The sequence below is a fragment of the Theropithecus gelada genome, chromosome 12, assembly GCF_003255815.1.
Source record: "Theropithecus gelada isolate Dixy chromosome 12, Tgel_1.0, whole genome shotgun sequence".
NCBI classification, from domain to species: Eukaryota; Metazoa; Chordata; class Mammalia; order Primates; family Cercopithecidae; genus Theropithecus; species Theropithecus gelada.
Genome location: NC_037680.1, coordinates 54491191 through 54506685, shown reverse-complemented (window position 1 = coordinate 54506685; position 15495 = coordinate 54491191). Strand labels below are relative to the sequence as shown.

Below are 15495 nucleotides of genomic sequence, written 5' to 3'. Positions count from 1 at the left end.
AGAACTGATAATTGAATGCAGTACTCTGAGTGATGTGTGAAATTTTAAAGTAAGCTTCTCTTGGATGAAGTAAAGTTTTCTTACCCGGCTTTCCGTGAAACCTGAACTATTGGTTAATAGCTTAGTTGGTTTTGGATACTGCCTAAAGAAAACTGTCTTCCCTTTACCTGGATTATTGGCACTGTTACGGGTTTCCACATAGATTTAAAGAAGTTAGGGAGATACTGGTTTTGCAGGTTGTTGTGTATAAAGCTTTGGCCTTTCTTGGAGTAGTAACTAACAGTGTTTATGTTATTCTGCCAATATTGAAAAATACAGATTGTTTAACTACAGTATGTTAAACCATTGTTTGACTTGTAGTTAAACAATATGTTTCTTCAATACTGGCAGAATAACACAAACGTTTTCTTTTCTATTGATAGATGAATATGTGCTTAGGACTCTACTCTCAAAGAATTAGGTATTTTCATGATGTCTGTAGTAGTAATTCTTTGTGTTCAAATCCATCCCAAACCCCATCTCCCTTGTACTCATTCTTCACAGAACACAAAAACAGAAAAATAAAACCCAGACAGTGTATTCCTTACTACATCAAAGTACACTTTGTTTTTGGACAGAAACCACAAGTGTTTATTGCAGAAATCTGACCAAGCTCCCAGTTGGCTGGGCAGGTGAGATAGGGAGGGGTGGAGGAAGTGATCTGACCCAGGGAGGGGCTCAGAGCTGTGAGATGATATTGGGTGCCAGGCTGCAGGTGAGGCCTGTGCCATCTGGTTCCACATTCAGGGCCTTCATTATGTCATCCTGTACCACCGTGGAGAACCTTCTGAGACGTTGATAAAGTACAATTTTTTGATAGTTTGAAATTATTTTAATTTTTACATCATTTTAGATGGAGGAGGCATTTATTTAGTTGCAGAATTTTTAACAGTCTCAACCAAAATATCTTCGTAAAAAATTTATTTTATGGATCTACCACCATACAGTAAGGTTTTTGTTTTTGTTTTTGTTTTTCGAGAGGGAGTCTCTCTCTGTCACCCAGGCTGGAGTTCAGTGATGAGATCTCAGCTCACTGCAAACTCCGCCTTCCGGGTTCAAGCAATTCTCTGCCTCAGCCTCCCAAATAGCTTGGATTACAGGTGCCCACTACCATGCCCGGCTAATTTTTGTATTTTTAGTGGAGACGGGGTTTCACCATCTTGGCCAGGCTGATTTTGAACTCCTGACCTTGTGATTCACCCACCTTGGCCTCCCAAAGTGCTGGGATTACAAGTGTGAGCCACTGCACCCAGCCCAGTAAAGTCTTTACTACTTAAAACTGTATATTTTCCACTACATTAGTATTAAATGCATACTAATGCTGACCGAACTCATTAACGTCATTTCTGATTGCTTTCAGATAATGCTTGATCTAATTTGGTATCTGTAACTGAGAATGTAAAGTAAATGAGAAATTATGTTGCATATAGGTTTCCATGGCTGCATTCTTTTCTGTATAATTTTTATTTTTACAGTTTGATTATTGTAGATAAATACTCATAGTAATATCACATTTAAACAGCTTTCCTATTCTATTCTTATTTTTAAATAAGGGGATGCAAAATTAGACCTATATGTTTTACATCCTCTTTTGCACATGCACTTTTTAGAAATGAAAAGGATTATGATTGACCTGGATAAATTAATATAATTCTTTGAAGGCTGAAGTAAAACCTGTTTGATACCAATAGCAGTTTCTGAAGTAGCTATGGCTAGAAACTTAAAATAAGCCTAATTAAAGAGATGATTGTCTTTATGAAATTGGATGCTATAATATATCTGTGTTTTTGAACACTCAGACATTAAAGCGTGCATGCTTTAAATGATATGTTTTTGTTTAACGTCATCAGCATTCACTTCAGCCAAAGTGATGGAATTCTTTTTTCTCTCCAGCTTTGAAAATCTAATAGATATATATTTTTGGTTTGTGGTTTTAATGTTCCATTGCAGAGCAACATGGGAGACGCTGAAGCAGGCAAGAAGATCTTCATTCGAAAATGTGCTCAGTGCCACACAGTGGAAAAAGGTGAAAAACACAAGACTGGTCCAAATCTCTGGGGCCTCTTTGACTGAAAAACAGGACAAACACCAGGATTTTTTTGTACAGAGGCAAACAAAAACTAAGCAGGTAAAACTAAACTAAAAAGTTTTTTAAACTTTTTAAACTAAAAAGGTAAAAACTAGCAGTTATGGGAGAGAACCAGATACTTTGTAGGAAAGAATAAAGCACATGATTTGGCCTTATAATAATTTCCTAATCTGCGGCGTTAAAAATGGACCACTCTTTACATATTACTGAAATATGGATTTATATCGTAAGACCTGCATTTGGATAACTGATCATCCTTTTAATTAGAAGAATTAAGAATCTTGTATGTCATAGGTTTTTGCCTATACAGGGTATTTGATTTTAGGTAATACATTTATCTTGAAAAAGTATAAGCTAGATTTTTAAAAAATCATATTTTAGTGGTATAATGAAAGTAGTGATTCTATTTGCGGTATTGATTTTAGCAGAGTGGGAGGAATATTATATAGTTTGAAGAGTATATTCAGCATGGTTTTTTGTTGGTGGAAAGAGGGTAGATAAAATGAGACAGTATCTTAGGGTTAAGATTGAAGTGGTTGGAAAAGACTACTCTATCTTTGCAAAGCAATTTGTCATTCCTGGATATTATAATCATATGGAGATATATGTGTGTGTATATATATGTGTATATGTATATATATAAAATCTCTGAGAATGGAGATTATAATATAATCCTGTTATATATAACTATAGTTATATATCTATATAAGCTTTTTTGAGAGAGAGATATTTATATATCAGCTTTTTTCAAAATAGGGTATAACTCTATTTGAAACTTTTCTTGGGGCCTAGTATATCTTATAGGTTGGCATTTCAAGTCACTACTATTTGGAAATGGTTTTATTTTATTTTTTATTTCTTTTTATTATTTTTACTGAAGTGAAATTTATGTAACATAATTAGCCATTTTAAAGTGTACAGTTCCGTAGCATTTAGTGCATTCATAATGCTGTAAAATCACCACCTTTCCCTAGTTTCAAAACATTTTTTATCACTCCAGAATAACTGCGTCTATTAAGTAATCACTCTGCATTCCCTCTTAACCCTATTCCCTGGCAACCACTAATCTGCATTCTGTCTCTTTGGACTTGCCTATTGGGTCATATAAAAGGAATCATATAATATGTGACCCTTTGTGTCTGACTTCTTTTACTTAGCATAATGTTTTCAAGGCTCATCTAAATTGCAGGACGTATCAGTACTTCATTCCTTCCCCCCATTGGAAATGTTTATTTAACAACAACAACAACAAAATTACAACAAACAACCCAGAATACAACAGGTGGTACTGAGAAACTAAGTCTAATAATTTTTTATGGCAATCAATACTTCTCGTGATGCTTTTCATTCCTTTTTATGGGTAAAGTTCTAGTTATGGCCTCTAGCTACATAATTCCAATCTCTGACTTTGTTATTACATAATCCCTGTGCATCTCTGTCTCTACATAACCATTTTCTCATAAGGACACCAATCATATTGGATTGTGGGCTTGTCCTACGCCAATATGACCTCATCTCAGTTAATCACATCTGCAATGACTCTATTTCCAGACAAACTCATATTCTGAGTTACCAGGGGTTAGGACCTCAACATATCTTTATTTGGGGGAGACTCATAATAAAGGACTACTTTTACATATAAAATAAATACATAATTGGCCAAACATGGTGGCACGCACATGTAATCCCAACACTTTGGGAGGCTGAGGTGGTAGGATTACTTGAGGCTAGGAGTTCAAGACCAGCCTGGGCAACGTAGTAAGACCCTGTCTCTACAAAAAATAAATTAGCTGATGGCTGGGCATGGTAGCTCATGCCTGTAATCCCTGCACTTTGGGAGGCCGAGGCAGGTGGATCACCTGAGGTCAGGAGTTCAAGACCAGTTTGGCCAATATGGTGAAACCTCACCTCCTAAAAAAAATAAAAAATAAAAAACTTAGGGCATGTGTGATGGCTCATGCCTGTAATCCCAGCACTTTGGAAGGCCGAGGTGGGCAGATCACGAGGTCAGGAGTTCAGACCAGCCTGGCCAACACAGTGATACCACATCTCTACTAAAAATACAAAAATCAGCCAGGCATGGTGGTGCACGCTTGCAGTCCCAGCTACTCGGTAGGCTGAGGCAGGAGAATCGCTTGAATCCAGGAGGTGGAGGTTGCGATGAGCCGAGATCACGCCACTCCTCCAGCTGGGGCAACAGAGCAAGACTTTGTCTTAAAAAAAAAAAAAAATTAGCCGGATGTGGTGGTATATTCCTCTAGTCCTAGTTACTCAGGAGGCTGAGGCAGGAGGATACCTTGAGCCAAGGAGGTTAAGGCTGCAGTAACCCATGATCTCACAGCTGCACTCCGGCCTGGGTGACAGAGTGAGACTCTGTCTCAAAAAAAAAAAAAAAAAAAAAAGAAATTAAGTAAATAAATTTATAAATACATAATTGATAAAGTACTTATACTATAAGTACATTGAATAAAATTTAATATTTGTCAAGTCAATAGTATTTTATCATCTTTTAAAATATCAGCATATTTATTATTAACACAATATCATTGTAGTTGGGATGTGCAAAAATGCTGGTGATAGGTACTGGTAATACTTTGGTCTTTCTCCTGGGTTCCTGCAAGGAACCTCTAAAACCTTGCAATTTCTAGAGTGACAGGAGTATGTTTGTTATTATAGTTGGCCCTTGGGACCAAGACCTGAGTTTATGTTAATACGATGAATCGTGGTGAACTCCCAGATAGTTTCAGGATGGGTGCTGACCAAGCTGCAATGACTAAGCAGGTGATTACAGAATTAAGGCTTTGAGCTAGATGAGTAAGTCTGACCTCTGGGAACAGAATGGGGGTTGGAGGTTGAGTTCAGTCACATGGCCAGTGATTCACACAATCATGCCTGTGTAATGAAGCCCCGATTAAAAACTCTAGACACTTTCAATTGGAACTCTGGTTGAGCTTCCTGGTTGGTGAACACATCCATGTGTTGGGAGAGTGATGAGACCTGATTCCACAAATAAATGACTCGGAAGCTTTTCATTTGGGACACTTCCAGCTGTCACCCTATGGGTCTCTTCCTCTGACTAGTCCTGATTTGTATCCTTTATAATACAACTGTAATTGCAAGTATAGTTCTTTCCTGAGTTCTGTGAGTTGTTCTAGTGATAAATTATTGATGTTGACGAGGTTGTGGGAACCCCTAAATTTGTAGCCAATTAGTTGGAAGTTTGGGTGGCTTGGAGCTGGTGTCTGAAGCAAAGGGACTATGGAGTCTGCGCTTACTCTGGGCAGGTAGTATTAAACTTGCATTGCAGTTATTGCAGTAGGATTCTCAGTTGATAGACTACTGAATAGATCAGTTTTTAACTCATCTTCATTGTTAGCATTTATATGACTTTTTAATTTTTAGAGTAGTATTTCTCTGTAGAGTCATTTTATTATTATTATCCTGTTATAAGCACAATTTTTGAACTTCTAATTTGTAGAGCAGTCTTAAGCCAATATTGTTCCTCTAACTGCCAGTAATTTGAGGAATTTATTCCTTAATAGCATTGATTTGAAAAACTATTAAAACTTATAACAAATATGTCTTTTATTATATAGATTGTTGCCAATGGTTGAAAGTTGTATAAGGCTTGGTTTTAACGTTATTTAAGAATTAGAAATAAAATTTCTGTAAATCGGATTGTTTAAGTAATATTTGTGACTAAATTGAGGATATAATATTATTATTTGTTCTGCTGATGAAATAAGAATAATAAGTAGCTTACTATGTTAATTGTGCTAGGATTTTAAAATAAGTTGACTTAAAACTAAACAAGGATTTAAAAAATACATTAGCACAGCTTAGCTAAAAACAGACTTCAAAAACTAAGAAAAACCAGGAAGTCAGTGGTTCAGTGTTAATAAAAATTGTGGTGCACTGTCAACTATATTTTATTTTCTGTGTATGACCTTTCTGTTTCAAATAATTATACTATTTTTATTTTCAGAAGATTACAGAAATTCTCAATTTTAAGATTCTTCATCCCATATGACTTGTATAGAATATAATTTTATGAAACTCATGATTATAGCAGTAATCTTATGTGGTTTTTAAAATTGTAGCAAAATATATATGAGATAAAATTTACCATTTTAACCATCTTAACTGTAAAATTCTGTGTCATTTTAAGCACATTCACATTGTTTTGCAACCATCACCACCATCCATTTCCAGAACATTTTCATTTTCTCAAATTGAAACTCTGTACCCATTGAATAGCCCCTGGCAACTGGCATTCTACTTTGTGTCTTTGTGAATTTGACTGCCCTAGGTACCTAATATAAGTGGAATTAAATCATATAGTATTGGTCCTTTTGTGAGTGCCTTATTTCACTTAGCATAATGTCTTCAAGGTTCATCTATGTTGTAACACGTGTTGAAATTTCTATCTTTTTATTTATTTATTTATTTATTTATTTATTTATTTATTTTTTTTGAGACGGAGTCTCGCTCTGTCACCCAGGCTGGACTGCAGTGGCCGGATCTCAGCTCACTGCAAGCTCCGCCTCCCGGGTTCACGCCATTCTCCTGCCTCAGCCTCCCGAGTAGCTGGGACTACAGGCGCCCGCCACCTCGCCTGGCTAGTTTTTTGTATTTCTTAATAGAGATGGGGTTTCACTGTGTTAGCCAGGATGGTCTCGATCTCCTGACCTCGTGATCTGCCCGTCTCGGCCTCCCAAAGTGCTGGGATTACAGGCTTGAGCCACCGCGCCCGGCCGAAATTTCTATCTTTTTAAAGACTGAATACTATTCTATTATATGTAGATAGCATTTTGTTTATCTGTTTATCCATTGATGGAGACTTGGGTTGCTTCCACCTTTTGACTCTTGTGACTAATGCTGCTATGCACATGGGTGTACAAATATCTGTTGAGTCCCTGTTTTCATTCCTTTGGGTATATACCCAGAAGTGGAATTGCTGAATCCTATGATAATTCTGTGTCTAATTTTTTGAGGAACAACCATATCCTTTTCCACAGTGGTTGCATCATTTTATGTTTCCACAACTCCATTGTAAATTAGAATACACAAGGGTTCTAATTTCTCCAACTTCTCACCAACACTTATTTTCTGTTTTTGTGATAACAGCCATCCTAATGGGTTTGAAGTGCTATCTCATGTGCTAATAACTGGTGATGTTGAACCATATACATTGTGTTTTTCTTTCTTCTTCTTCTTTTTTTTGAGATGGAGTCTCACTCACTCTGTCACCCAGGCTGGAGTACAGTGTTGTGATCTCGGCTCACTACAACCTCTGCGTCCAAGATTCAAGCTATTTTGTTGCCTCAGCCTCTGGAGTAGCTGGGATTACAGGCATGCACCACCACGTGCAGCTAATTTTTTCTGCTGTTGTATTTTTAGTAGAGACGGGGTTTCACCAAGTTGGCCAGGCTGATCTTGAACTCCTGGCCTCAAGTGACCTGCCCGCCTTGGCTTCCCAAAGTGCTGGGATTACAGGCGTGAGCCACCGTGCCTGGCCATACTGTGTTTTTAAAAACATCAGTAAATGGAAAAAAATTTTCTTTTGAGAATAATGTCTTTATAGTGCATTGAAATGCCACTTGCATTTTTGGGCAGTGATAATTGAAGGAGGTTTTAGAAACAAGTTGTTTGAATTAATTCATGATTTTTCCAGGATTCTATGTTAATAAATGGTGGAACTAGGATACAAACTTTGGTTTTCTTGGGCCTTTAAAGAAATCTTATCATGAGATTAGCATATTTAGCTAAACTATCTTATAAGGGATTTAAGTCTTTATCTTATGCCTATTGTCATGTCAAATCTTGTTAATGGATGCAGTAGGAGCACATTGAATCATAAATGTATTAATAACTTTAAAAATATTTTGAAATGCTTACATTATACAAAAATTCAAATAGTTCAAAAGAAATATTTACCATTATGAGTGGTAAGGAAATTACGTATGTTCACTTTTCCTGACCTTCTCCTATTCCTGTCCCTCTACTGACTACATTTATTTGGCAATATTACTCTTTTTGATAATTTTGATAGTCATATTTATACTTTAAAGAATATCCATGTGCCTCTATAATTAGATTGATCTACATTAAGCAACATCCGCTTATCCTCCACTCTGAGGGATGACAAAGTCAAAATATTTATACAACTTCCCATTTTTCATAGTCTCCAACTCTTACCACTAAGGTATGTTGTTATTTCTACTCTGATATGCCATACATCATTAACACCCCATGTAACCATAATTACCACAGTTGTTTTTAATATTTGTTCCACATTTAAATTGTACCAGTGAGTGTTCCCAGATTTTACCATATTATCTTCATCTATCTTTTGGTTGGTGGATGGTTTTTCTATTAGTTATGACAATAAGAAAGTATTACTGGAACTATATTGTCCCAGTTTTTGGATGTTTAAAAACAGCTGGGGATTGTTACTACACTTGAATGATAATTTGGGCATAAAATTATTGGGAGACATTTTAATTGCTCAGGATTTTATATGCTTTATGTTGAATTATTGTTTGGAGAAATATGAAACCAGCCTGATGGCTTTCCATTATGAGTTACTTGGTTTTTTATTTTATTCTTTTCTCTCTATGTTTCAGTAAAAGTCTTACTGAGAGTTAGCAAATTTGCTAGGCTATATCTAGGCCTTGATTGATCAATTTCAGTATCTCCTGGGACATGTTGTATTCTTCCAGTTGATAGATTCAGTGCTTTTATTTTTGAAAGTTTTCTTGAATTATATGTTGTAATAGTTTTACTCTATTTCATTTGTTTTATAAAAGTCTTACTTGGGCCACCAGTTGTACAGATCTTGTATCTCCTTGTCTGAGGATCTTCTGTATCTGTCATTTGACCTTAGGGCTGATAGCTAGAGTGATCATTTAAAACTATTTTTTCCATTTCATTTGTATCAGTATTTTGAAGTCTGATTGTGCTAGCAGTAGCATTGTCCCTTTTTGCTGTCATTTATGTGTTTCTGTTTTATCATTTTCTACTCGCGCCTTTGTAGCTCTATGATATGGTTTGGCTCTGTGTCCCCATCCAAATCTCATCTTGAATTGTAATCCCCATAATCCTCACATGTCAAGGGAGGGACCTGGTGGGAGGTGATTGGATCATAGGGGTGGTTTCCCTCATGCTGTTCTTGTGATAGTCATTGATTTCTCATGAGATCTGATGGTTTTATGAGTATTTGGAAGCTCCTCCTTCACACTTCTCTCTCCTGCCACCTTGTGAAGAAGGTACCTTGCTTCCCCTTCATCTTTCTCCATGATTATAAGTTTCCTGAGGCCTCCAGGCCATGTGGGACTGTGAGTCAATTAAACCTCTTTCCTTTATAAATTACCTAGTCTCGGGTATTTCCTTATAGCAGTGTGAATGGACTAGGATAGTAAATTGGTACCAGGGGTTTGGGGCACTGCTATAAAGATACTTAAAAATGTGTAAGAGATGGCCAGGCGCGGTGGCTCGTACCTGTAGTCCCAGCACTTTGGGAGGCCAAGGCAGGTGGATCACGAGGTCGGGAGATTGAGACCATCTTGGCTAACACGATGAAACCCCGTCTCTACTAAAAATACAAAAAATTAGTTGAGTGTGGTGGCACGTGCCTGTAGTCCCAGCTACTTGGGAGGCTGAGGCAGGAGAATTGCTTGAACCCCGGAGCCGAATGTTGCAATGAGTTGAGATCGCGTCACTGCACCACAGCCTAGGCGACAGAGCGAGACTCTGTCTTAAAAAAAAAAAAAACCACAATGTGTGCAAGAGACTTTGGAATTGGGTAATGGGCAGATGTTGGAACAATTTGGAGGGCTCAGAAGACAGGCAGATGTGGGAAAGTTGGGAGCTTCCTAGAAACTTGTTGAATGATTTTGACCACAATGCTGACAATGACGTGGACAATGAAGTTCAGGCTGAGGTGGTCTCAGATGAAAATGAGAAAGTTGTTTGGAACTGTAGTAAAAGTCACTCTTGCTGTGCTTTAACAAAGAGACTGGCAGCATTTTGCCCCTGCCCTAGAGATCTGTGGGACTTCAAACTTGAGAGAGAAATGATTTAGGGTATCTGGTAGAAGACATTTCTAAGCAGCAAAGTGTTCAAGAGGTGACAGAGCATAAAAGTCTGGAAAATTTACAGCCAGAGCATGTGGTAGAAAAGAAAAACCTGGGCTGGGCACGGTGGCTCATGCCTATAATCCCAGCACTTTGGGAGGCCAAGGCGAGCGAATCATGAGGTCAGGAGATCGAGACCATCCTGGCTAACATGGTGAATCCCCATCTCTACTAAAAATACAAAACAAAAAAACAAAAAAACAAATTAGCCTGGAGTGGTGGCGGGCGCCTGTAGTCCCAGCTACTCTGGAGGCTGAGGCAGGAGAATGGCGTGAACCTGGGAGGTGGAACTTGCAGTGAGCCGAGATTGCACCACTGCACTCCAGCCTGGGTGACAGAACGAGACTCTGTCTCAAAAAAAAAAAAAAAAAAAAAAAAAAGAAAGAAAGAAAAACCTGTTTTCTGGGGAGAAATTCAAGCTGGCTGCAGAAATTTCTACAAGTAACAAGGAGTTAATTGGCAAGACAATGTTAAGCACCAAGACAATGGGGGAAATATCTTCAGGGCATGTCAGAAACCTTCAAGGCAGCCCCTCCAATTACAGGCCTGAGACCTAGGAGGGAAAAATGATTTTGTGGGCCAGGCCCAGGGCCCCACTGCTGCTCTGTGCTCTGTGCAGCCTTTGGACTTGGTGCCCTGCTTCCCAGTCATTCCAGTTCCAACTATGGCTAAAAAGGGCCAAGGTACAACACAGGCCATTGCTTCAGAGGGTGCAAACCCCAAGCCTTGAAAGCTTCCATGTGGTGTGGGGCCTGCAGATACACAGAAGTCCAGAATTGAGGTTTGGGAACCTCTGCCTAGATTTCACAGGATGTATAGAAACACCTGGATGTCCAGGCAGAAGTCTGCTGTAGGGGCAGAGCCTTCATGGAGAACCTCTGCTAGGGCAGTGTGAAAGGGAAATGTGGGGTTGGAGCCCCCTCACAGAGTCCCCACTGGGGCATTGCCTAATGGAGCTATGAGAAGGGGGCCACCATTCTCCAGACCCCAGAATGGTAGATCCACCAACAGCTTGCATGTGTGACTGTTTTGCCACAGATACTCAATGCAGCCTGTGAAAGCAGCCAGGAGCAGGGCTGTACCCTGCAAAGCCACAGGAGTGGAGCTGTCCAAGACCATGGGAACTCATCTTTTGCATGACCCGGATGTGAGATATCAAGTCAAAGGAGATCATTTTGGAGCTTTAAGATTTGACTGCCTGGCTGGATTTCAGACTTGCATGGAGCCTGTAGCTCCTTTGTTTTGGCCAATTTCTCCCATTTGGAATGGGTGTATGTACCCATTGCTTGTATCCCCATTATATCTAGGAAGTAAATAACTTGCTTTTGATTTTACAAGCTCATAGGAAGAAGGGACTCACTTTATCTCAGATGAGACTTTTGACTATGGACTTTTGAGTTAATGCTGAAATGAATTGAGACTTTGGGGGATTGTTGAGAAGGCATGATTGGTTTTGCAATGTAAAAATGATGTTAGATTTGGAAGGGGTCAGGGGTGGAATGACATGGTTTGGCTCTGTGTCCCCACCCAAATCTCATCTCGAATTGCAATCCCCATAATCTCCACATGTGGAGGGAGGGACCTGGTGGGAGGTGATTGGATCATGGGGGCAGTTTCCCCCATGCTGTTCTCATGATAGTGAGTTCTTACAATATCTGATGGTTTTATAAGTGTTTGGAAATTCCTCCTTTTCATGCTTCTCTCTCCTGATGCCTTGTGAAGAAGGTACTTGCTTCCTCCTCACCTTCTACCATGGTGGTAAGTTTCTTGAGGCCTTCTCAGCTATGTGGAATTGTGAGACATATAAACCTCTTTCCTTTATAAATTACTCAGTCTTGGGTATTTCTTTACAGCAGTGTGAAAATAGACTAGAACACTCTACTTTGAGCCCTTAATTCATAATGGTATTTTTTGAATCCATGGAAATGTGGTTATGATTTTCATCTGCCTGTTTATTAACACGTAACTTCTGATGTGTATTTTTCATTTAACATTTCGATTTTGTTTTTTGAAACAGGGTCTCAGTCTGTTGCTTAGGCTGGAGTGCAGTGGTGCAATCTCAGCTCATTGCAGCTTTGACATCCTGGACTCAATTGATCATCCTACCTCAGCCTCCCAAGTAGCTGGGACCACAGATGTGCACCACCATCCCCGGCCATTTTTTTTTCTATTTTTTGTAGAGATGGTATTTCACCATGTCACCAAAGCTGGTCTTGAACTCCTGAGCTCAAGCGATCCACCAGCCTCAGCCTCCCTAAGTGCTGGGGTTATAGGTGTGAGCCACCATGCCTGGCCTAACCTTTGTTTTTCATATTCCTTTCTGCTGTGTGTATGTATGTGATGTGTGTGTGTGTGTGTGTGTGTACTGTGTGTATTGTGTGTATTTTCAGTACTTTCTTGTGCTGGTTATTTTTGATTATTATCCGCCTTCTGATGAAGATAGTCTTTTTGGACTGGTTATTTGCCAAAGGAAAATAAGGATGATGGCTGAGTTTTCTGGTTAGTTTTGACATCTTCCTTACCCATAGTTATGTTAGATATAACATATACCTGAGCGTGTATGGGTGTATGTTTTGGTGGGGCTGTTATTTGGCTCTTTACTTCAGCTGGCAAAGACTGGCAGGCCTGGGGTTATGTTACCTTTACAGTTTCTCTTGTACCCTATAATGTAAGTTAGAATCCTTCTTTCAAAGAGGACATATTTATGTTTTCTTCATTCATCCTGGCTCCCCTGGTCCTCCATGGTGTCAAACTGAATTTAAGAAGACTTTCATGGCCAGCTAATATGTCCTGTTCTTTTTGAGCTAAACAAAGGCTTATGCCTTTGCCTTTCAGAGTGTGTCACCTACTTTGGAGAGATGGTTAGTGAAAGGTGTCATTCCACTCTGGGGTCCAGGTTTCATGTCCTTAGTAGGCTTCTAATTATAACAATTATAATAGGTGCTTCCTCAAAAGTTTTATCAAAAGTGAAGGTAGCATTTCTATTTTTCTTTCTCCGTGATCTTTTTGACTGGTTTTAGAAAGAAAAAAAAGGAACCTTTCTCTATTTTCTTAAAACTGGATTTTTGAAATCGTGGATTTTGATGGAGATCTGGATAGAGGCAGCTTGGTAGGATAGGTAGAAAACACATGGAAACATGAGTTAGTAGTCATAAATTCATGACTCTAGGTAGCTTTGTAATCTTAGGGCAAGCTTTGGACCATCGTTTACTAATCTGCAAAATTAGAGATTGGATTACATGATCTCTAAGACCTTTTCTAGAAGGAACTCACTGTGATTCTTGGAGGATGAGGAACTGCTTAAGCACAACATGTCTTTGGTGGTAGTTCACTGGTTTACCATAGAAGACCCTAAACAGTATGCGACTATTGGATTTCTACAGAGAAGCCAAGGAGTGGAGACAAATTTTGGAAATTTCTTACAGGTCAGAATCTGTAAGTCTCAGTTAAAATAACCTCCCTACGGAGTCCAAGATTAATCTTTTGTTCACATATGTAGGTCAGATCAGAAAGTAAGCCCTACAAATGTAACTACACAAACTTAAAACTTACCTTCACATTTGTAGGTATTGTATGGGGAGAAGAGACTCTGATGGAATATTTGGAGAACCCAAAGAAATATATCCCTGGAACTGCACGTGGTGGCTCACACCTGTAATCCCAGCATTTTGGAGGCCAAGTCAGGCAGATCACCTGAGGTTAGGCGTTAAAGACCAGCCTGGCTAACATGGTGAAACCCCGTCTCTACTAAAAATACAAAAAATTGCTAGGCGTGGTGGTGCGCACCTGTAATCCCAGCTACTTGGGAGGCTGAGGCAGGAGAATGGCATGAACCTGGGAGGCGGAGGTTGCAGTGAGCCAAGATTGTGCCATTGCACTCCAGCTTGAGCAACAAGAGGAAAACTCCGTCTCAAAAAAAAAAAAAAAAAAAAAACCAAGAAAGAAATATATCCCTGGAACTAAAAATGATCTTTGCTGGTCTTAAAAAGAAGAGTGAGAGAGAAGATCTTATTCAATATTTGAAACGGGCAACATCTTCACTTCAGAAATACGTTATAAGCCAAAATTTCTAATTTCAAAAATTACACGTTTAAAGAAGTCATATTTGATCTTTTTTGATCAGCCTGTAGTAAGTTTAACATTTTAAAATAAAGGTTGGTATTTTTTATTGTGTGTGATCTACTGATCAGGAGCCCTTCAGAAGTCTGAACTCGCTTTTGTTGGCTTGCTAAGGATGGGGATAGGTCAGGATGGAGGAGGAAAAGGAAGGAAACTAAAATCTGTTGTGGTTCAGTAGTCTCTACGTGCACAAAGTATTTTATAAGCCTAACAACTACTATTGATGATAGTTTCCACATACTTATTTCTCTGTAATTTAAATGTAAATATAGAAGACATTAGCTTTAATTTTCATTAAGTTGTGCTTGGTTACATGTTTGCTTTTTATTATAAACAATACTTAAAGCAACTTTTAAAAAAGTAGGGAAAATAAGGTCACATAATTGATCTTACCTTAGGAATATTTTTGGGAAAAAAGAGCAAATTGTTGACCTTGGCTGACATAAAAGAGAGAAGGAGAAAAGCAAGTCCAATGTTGTTAAATATTTATGTCATATAACATGTAATCTTCCTGCATTAAGATACTCTGCTAATTCTGAGTAATATGAAGCTAGATTTGCAGGGAAGGATAGCAGGGACACTGAGAGAGGGGGAGAAAAAATCCCAAAACCTTCATCATAAATGTGGAAAGAGCCCCCACCTTTCAGCAAATGTAAGAGACACAGTGGGGCAGGTCTACAGCAGGACCCGGGTGGAAGGGAACAGTGACTTTGTGTAGTGTGAGGCAGCCCCTGAACCAGCTATGCAGTCCTGCAAGTATTGTATCACCGAAATGATAGGACCCAATGCTTGAAGGAGAAGCTGAGTCCGTACCAAAGGGATGGGTAGCGGACTAGGTCTGGAACCATTATGGGTAATGATAAGACATGTGTTACCTCATTTACACTTCACAACAATGCCCCTGTGATGTGGGTTTTACCTTCTGTGTTGTCACCTACAGAGATCTGGCACCAGAACCAAGACTTGGATCTTCTGCTCCAATTGCTTGTGGCTTTTCACCATTATCATAGGGATAATATTTTAGCAAGTTAAGATATTAGTGGGCTAGGTGCAGTGGCTCATGCCTGTAATCCCAGCACTTTGGGAGGCCAAGGTGCACAGATCGCTTGAGCC

General features: G+C 39.0%; 1 protein-coding gene and 1 pseudogene across 1 annotated transcript in view; both read left to right on the top strand.

Annotated features, from left to right (window-relative positions):
• The first annotated feature begins 1995 nt into the window (after positions 1-1995).
• LOC112635853 lies at positions 1996-14336 on the top strand (annotated as a pseudogene).
• The window catches only part of PDE11A (phosphodiesterase 11A), a 501616-nt gene continuing 488132 nt past the window's right edge, over positions 2012-15495 (top strand). Inside the window, exon 1 of the mRNA XM_025405424.1 lies at positions 2012-2167. The gene's annotated coding sequence lies outside the window, so the exon portion shown is untranslated. The remainder of the gene's footprint in view (positions 2168-15495) is intronic.